Raw genomic sequence first — 7,653 nt, forward strand, 5'->3', positions numbered from 1 at the left:
CAATTCCAAAGACTGAACAAAATGATTGGCACCTTTTCAAAATTGGGGGTAGATGGCTTTGTTTCAAGCCTGTGATGCTTGTTTAAACTCACCGGTGGCAAGTAACGGGTGCGGGCAATCTAAAAATCCTACCTGAAACCAGGTAAAAAGGAGAGAAGTTGACTCAGTCTTTGCATCATGTGTCTGTGTGTGCCACACTAAGCATGGAGAAAAGAACTGTCTTAGGCTTTGAGAACCAAAATTGTGGAAAAAAGGTTACAAGTCCATCTCCAGAGATTTCCTTTTCGATGTTCCTTTGTCCACGGTGCACAACATTATCAAGACGTTTACATCTCCCTGGACGTGGACGGAAGAGGAAAAATGCAATCCATGCAATTCAGGATAATCCGGATGGTGGACAAGCAGCCCCCAATTGGAGGAAATTCAAGCTGTCCTGCAGGCTCAGGGTGCATCAGTGTCAGCGCGAACTATCCGTTGACATTTGAATGAAATGAAACGCTATGGCAGGAGACCCAGGAGGTCCCCACTGCTGACACAGAGACATAAAAAAGCTAGACTGCAGTTTGCCAAAATGAACGTGAGTAAGCCAAAATCCTTCGAGGAAAATGTCTTGTGGACAGATGAGACCAAGATAGAGCGTTTTGATAAAGCACATCATCCTACTGTACCGAAAACAGAATGATTCCTACAAAGAAAAGAACACCGTATCCACACTCAAATATGGTTGAGTTACGTGAGTTTTGGGGTTGTTTTGCTGCCTCTAGCACTGGCTGTCTTGACCGTGTACATCAAGGCATCATGAAATCCGATTACCAAAGGATTTTGGGTCGTGATGTAGGGCACAGTGTCAGAAAGCTAGGGGTTTGCATCCTAGGTTATTGGTCTTGCAGCAGGACAATGACCCTGAACGTACTTCAAAAAGCACCCAAAAATGGATAGAAACAAAGCGCTGGAGAGTTGTGAAGTGGCCAGCAAGTCCGGATCTAAACCCCATAAAATAGGGAAGATCTTAAAATTGCTGTTGGGAGAAGGCATCTTTCAAATATGAGACCTGGAGCAGTTTGCAAAAGAGAAGTGGTCCAAAATTCCAGTTGTTGATGGTTATGGTTACAGGAAGCTATTGATTTAAGTTATTTTTTTCCAAAGGCTGTACAACCAAATATTAAGTTGTGGGTACCAATAATTCAATTTTTGGAGTTTTGCATGACATTATATCAATTTGGGTTTTTTTTCTCAGTTTTTCTGTGTTGTTTCAATACTCACAAGGGAAAAGTGTATAACAAAACATGTGTAATTGCAATCATTTTCTGGGAAAGATTTCAGGGATGCCAACACTTTCGGCCATGACGGTATCAGTACATGATCATGCTTGGTGCCTAAACTCTTATTTTTTTTAAATACCTTGTAAAGAATGGAAAAATAAGCAATCATTAAATTTGTGCCTTTTGAAAATCAGATCACCTGTTACTTATTTAACTATTTACAGTAACCAATACTGCCGTGAGATGAAAATGCCCAAACTAGTATTATCAGCTTTGAAGCTTTGCTTGATCACAGCAAAAAGTTCTCTAACGAGTGCAATGACATGCTCTTTACTCACCACCATTGATGGGCACTATCCCCAGTAGTAATGGTTGAACACGTTTCTGACAGCAGTTACCATGTATTTTGTGCTTCATAACCATCAGCTAGTTGTAGGCCTCTCTCAGGACAAGGATAGTCTACTGCAGTTAAAGTGGAGACGGTCCTGCTGCTGAATTAAGGCAAACAACAGTGGAGAATTAGTGCCAGTGTCTCTCCAGTGAATGTTTACATTCCCCTAATGCCTTCTTTAGCAGAAACAATTACACGAGTGTGCCTGCGATGCGTCCTCTCTCGCCACATTTCACTGAGGGGCTTAGTCATCCTGTCAGGCTCATAATGTGGCTTTGCCTCGTTCTGAGGATGACTGCGGAGCGAGAGGAGAGAGGCTTCTGGAAGTTGAGGTCCATTGCCATGCTTACAAAATGTTTTCTGCGTCTCTCTCTGACAGAAACTCAAAAGACACTCAAAGAGCACCATAATCCCCCTCTAAATTACATTAGCAACAGCCTTCATCTCGGCCCCCCTCCCTTTAAGTAGGTGGCAGGAATTTGAGGCAAATAGCTGAAGACACTGTAGGGTGTTGAGAAGAGAGTGATAAAGACGCAAAGTTCTGGATGTAATTCGATTACGTTTTCAAAAAGTAACGCTGCAAACCGAGGCCTTTTAAATCGTAAAGTGAATTTGCCTCACTGTGACCCATTCGCTTCTCCAGAGGTCAAAAGGTGAGATGGTTGAAGTTCCAAATGTTAGTTAGTTTTGACCAGACGATGAACTGAGGGGTCTACACACTTGACCTTTAGAAGTCGAGAGCTTCTACTCTGATAAATGTGTATAAAACACAAAGAATAATAGGCTTTCTTAAAGGAAAGTTTGTATATAAAATAGCTGCTTATTGAAAATAAAATAGCTGTTTATTGTTATATAAATACTGATTTTAATACTGGTATTAGCAAAGAAAGACTTACTGTCCAGATAAATAACTTTTCTAATGTGCTGAAAGATTTACACACAGCACTAAATGTGTAATAGTGGCGAGCATTTCTGTATTAGCCAACGTATTTCTCCTCAACGTATGTCTTCTATATTGAAGAGAGAATACCAGGACGTCTAGTTATCACAACTTTTCACAAATTTGACACACCCTTGTCAAAGTGGCTCAGGTCTTTATGCTTGCCCATTTTTCCTGACTTTAACACATAACCTTCAAGAACTTACTGTTCACTTGCTGCCTAATATATCCATGCCACGACAGAGGTCACTGTAGATGAAAATAATCAGTGTTTTTCACTGCACCTGTCAGTGGTGTTAATGTTATGACTGGATAGCATATGTGTATAACGAACATACATATCTGCAGTACGCCACTATACTCTAGCACCCTTAGAACTAAACATGCCCGGTTTACGTTACTGTGCCTTTAAGACTCTATATTGTGCCCACCTCACTTAAAGAGAAATCCTGGCTGAAACCATCCCTTATAATATTTATTATTACAGTGTTAATGAGTGGGGTAAACTGTTGAAGACTTAACAAATGGATGTACACTATGTCCAAATGTTTGTGGACACTCCTTGTAATGAATGCATTCAGCTACTTTAAGTGCCACCCATTGCTGACACTGATGTGCAAATGCGCCCACACACAGCTTGTCTAGTCCCTGTAGTCCCTATTGGCACCATGCCTAATGCCAGGTGTGGGCTAGAGGGGTATAAACCCCCCCTGCACTGAGCTGTGGAGCAGTGGAACTGTGTTTTCTGGAGTGATGGTTGGTGCTGCATCCAATCCTTTTGAGATGAGTTAGGGGGGTTGGTGGTTGATGAGGTGCAGTGGTTATCATCCAACATCCAATTAAATCCTCATAGCAATGCTCCAAAAGCCCTCTATGGACAGTAGAGACAGTTACTACTTTTTTTTAATACCCTTGATTGACCCTTGGAACAGTGTACAAGCCGGTGTCCTAATACTTTTGTCCATATAGTGCATGTAAATATGCTCAAAACAGGCTTCATGTCCATGCGCTATGCAGAGTAATTAGTGATCAGTAAGGTTTTTGAATTTGAGCAATATTTGAATACTAAATCAAACACGGTCAGTTTTCCGTGAGATGGCCCTCAGTGAAATCATAACAAAAACTGCTCCACTTCACCTCCAGACAATGCACAATAACTGCTATTGTGTGGCCCTGAGGTCGTTTTGTTTTACTGAGATTAGCAAAACACATTTCACTCAGCAAAACCAATACGGCAGTGCGGCGAAATCAAGCCTGAATGTTTCTGAAACTCAGTCTGATCCTTTTCCTTCCCTTCATCATCATACCATCACACCAAGTCCCCATTAGCCCTGTCGAGCCTTTCTCTAATGAAAGGGTACACAACAGATTTCTGAAGCTGCACGATAATCAGCAAAAGCAACACTATGTATATTTCACTCTCTCTCTTTTTCTCTCTCAATTTTTTTTCCAGACGATTAAAATAATGTGAGGAGTGGAGCAGGGAGCACCCCACGAGGCCCAGCAGGGGGTGTGTTTAGTGCTACGGCAGGCGGGCTGGAGAGCGGAGAGCGTGAGGGAACCAGCCAAACGGCTGCAGGTTGGGAGTGTTAACGAGATCCAATGGGCCCCACGGCGGGCCTGCCCTGTATTAATACCATCCAATAAATAATTAAAGCTGGGCTGAGCCCACGTTACCCAGCATCCATGAGAAAACAGATCTGCAGAAATGTGAAATGTGTTTTCTCCCCCACCCCTAACTTACTCTTGAATTTTTCAGTTAATTTCTACAGCTCTTTTAACAACAAACATTGCCTCAAAGCACCTTTACAAAAAAAATGTAGAAGGAGCCTCTCAGGCAATTAGAAGCTGGGTGATAAGAAGCTAGGCTGTCATTAGCGTGTGCCACCCTAGTGTGGCACTTGCCATACCCTATCATCATAACAAAGTAGGAAAAGCATAAGCCAGACGCCTGTGAAAGCTGATCTAGGATCAGATTTCTCATGCTAAAAGCATAAAGCTATCCAAGCTCCACCCACAAACACATTCTTTCATTCTTAGATCCTGCTGAAACCAGCTTTACAGAGGGTGGGAAAGGGCAGCCCAGACAGTCTAGTGTAAGCGTCTATGAAAAAAAACAATTGTGATCATGCAAGCAGAAAAGCACATGACTAAAACAGTAGTAATAGTTATAATGTATTGGTACTATTATGGTTTGTGTAGTGTAGTGGATAACATCACCTTCTGGATGGCTGAGTGCAGTTTGATTCTCTGGAATCCTTGGGCGACGCTACATTGATCTATTCACGCGAAACACGATTCAAATGTTAATCGTTCTGCATACGAGCATCGGTCAAATGCTGTAGTCATTCTGTATCGGTCATTATCAGTCACTCTGATAACTCATTTTATCTTTTGCACCTGCATCAGACCGGCTGCCCACCCACCAGGCTCCCCTGCCACCTGCGTCAGACCAGCTGCCCGACCTACTGTCGCTGCTACATTCCTAACGACTGTGTTAAAATTGACATGGACTCTCTCTATAATATTATCAGCCACTATAATTGACATTATTATTATTATTACCTTCATTAACCATCATTTCGTTCATTATTCTTACCATCTCACCTATGATTATATTAGTAATATAATATTATGATTATACCGGCATAGTTGAACAGTCTTGGTGGTTCAGTGACTTTTATCCAGAGGAGAATGGGTCCTCCTTGTAAGTCTCTGAGGGAGTTTTTCCTTGTCTCCTTTGGCTTGATCACCGGGGGTTTAGGTTTTTAGGATTTGTTGATCTACTGTCTTATTACTTTCACTTAAAAGCATGCTTTAAGGGTTCTTAATCAAGACAATAGTTCTCTATGGAACCATGACAAATCAAAGAAGCATACAAATGCTTAAATTGTTGTTTTGTAATTGTATCTGTAATTCTTTAGAACCTTTTCAAAATGGTTCTATGTAGCATCAGAAATCAGAAAAACCAAAGAGAGCTGAAGAGCTGAATAACGATAATTATCTGGTTACAATGGCACCGGTCAAGGGGTTGAATCTACATATTAGGCAGAAAGTGAAAGGTCAGTTCTTGGGTCTGAGCCACTCGGAAAAGAGCCAAATTGTGCTGGCTAGCAGCTGGGTCAGGGCATCTCCAAAACATTGGACAGAGCATTGGACAGTACCTACCAAACGTGGATTGCTGAACCGGCGACAGGGTTATAGACTCCCAAGGCATTTTGATGCTCAAGGAGGCATCAAAGCACTTAAGGGGTCGAGTGCTAGCATCTTGGGCCCTATTTTAGAAACTTTTTTGGCGAGCTGCCAACCGTGCACTGCAACGCTTGTTTTAAGGTGTGTCAGTGTGTCATTGCTATCGCAAAGACTTGTCCCTTGCTATTCCTTTAAGAGCCAGGTGTGCTCTGACTTTGGCGGATGGCTACTTCAATGGCGCAAAGGGGAAGTGTACGTGTGTTGGGCTGCACGTGCCTGTGTTGACAATGCACTGCCAAGATAGCAACAAATGTCTGACTGTTGACATCTGCCTAGGTTGTTTTTTTAGTCAGTGGCACACCTGTGATTTCTGTTACCAAGACAGCAATATGAAAAAAATTTACCTAAACCCACCTCATTTCGACACCACCACACCCATCTGCGTAGATATATTTTCGAGCACTGTTGCTGTTTAAACAGCGCTGATGGAAGGTGTGAAGATAGACTGTTTGCAGGCTGTAAGACAGGACCTATGGTGGCTTTAGAGATCTTGTGGAGTCCATGACTTGGGTCAGAGCTGTTTTCGTGACACAAGGGGGCCCTACACAACATTGGGCAGGTGGTACTAAAGTTATGGCTGATCAGTGTAGCGAATCAGATTTCTACAAACCTGTTTTTCAACATGATCTGAGATGAGTATATGAGTATGGTTTCATTCATATTGTTCATATTGAGCTACTTAGCTTGCTGGATGCGAGTTGTTCACCTGGGTATACCGCCAACCTGGACACATTACGCTTTGATCTGTGCGGTTAGGACGCAGCAGGAGTGTTTGTAAAGCCCTGTGGTGTTCCTCACATCCGAGAGCTGTCCTCTCTTCTGCATGAGAAATTGACTGACAACTCCGGTATCCAATACAAGCATGTGAAATGGCAGCGGAGCTGCGGCACAGTGAAAACGGAAGGCGCTGCTGTGGAAGCCTGCTGCTGCCGGCGGGGCTCTTTAATAATGCGCTGTTTAAGCCGTTTGACTCTCTCTCCAAGCAAAGTTCACGGCGGAACGGGCGCCGCGCGCCACAGCGTCACGTGGGCCCAGCCTTTCTCTCTCCAGCAAACGTGGCTGAAAATTACAGAGGGAAGAGCAGCAGAGTGCTCGTGTCTGCGCGGCTAAATGGAGGGACCGGACCGGCTCCGCTTTAGTGCTCGGCTCAGCCACGCAAAAAACCCTGCCAAGATGGAGCGTGGCCTTTAAGTGCAGCTTTTTGCTTTTACCAGAGAGAGAGAGTGAGACTTGGAGAGAGAGAGGGAGAGGGAGAGCGAGAGAGAGAGAGAGGGAGAAAGAGAGACGTAGAGAAGAAGAAAGTTCAGAAAAATGTGTGGTTATATACGATGCAGGGCCCACAGACTTGGTCTCAGACACCACTTTTCCTCTACCGCCCTATTTATAACCTCCTCGCTGCATCACGCCGGCCCTAAAACACTTTTCATTCATGCCTCCAATGAAAGACATCTGCGCTGTTCAAAAATATGCAATTTTACTCCATTGTAATCCTACCTGCCGCACCGAAGGCCCACATTTGTCATTTGGAGGAGTGTGTTAAATGAGAAACGTATGATTGCTGCCACTCAGTCATTAGGGCTGCAAAATACACCCTCAATGTAATTGCTGCTGAGAATGTGACTTGGAGGGTCCTGTAACAGGGGCTGAGGTCAATTCCCCACAATGCCTCAGCTAGTACTAGGAGTCTAGGAGAGCACGGCTGGCTCTGCTAATCTCAGAGTGGGACTGGATAGCTAGCCGTCAGTCTACCAGGCTGGTAGATAACATGCCATATGTGTACAAGTGCAGATACTGAAAACAAGTGAGAA

Source organism: Salminus brasiliensis, chromosome 20 (genome assembly GCF_030463535.1).
Source record: "Salminus brasiliensis chromosome 20, fSalBra1.hap2, whole genome shotgun sequence".
Classification (NCBI taxonomy): Eukaryota; Metazoa; Chordata; class Actinopteri; order Characiformes; family Bryconidae; genus Salminus; species Salminus brasiliensis.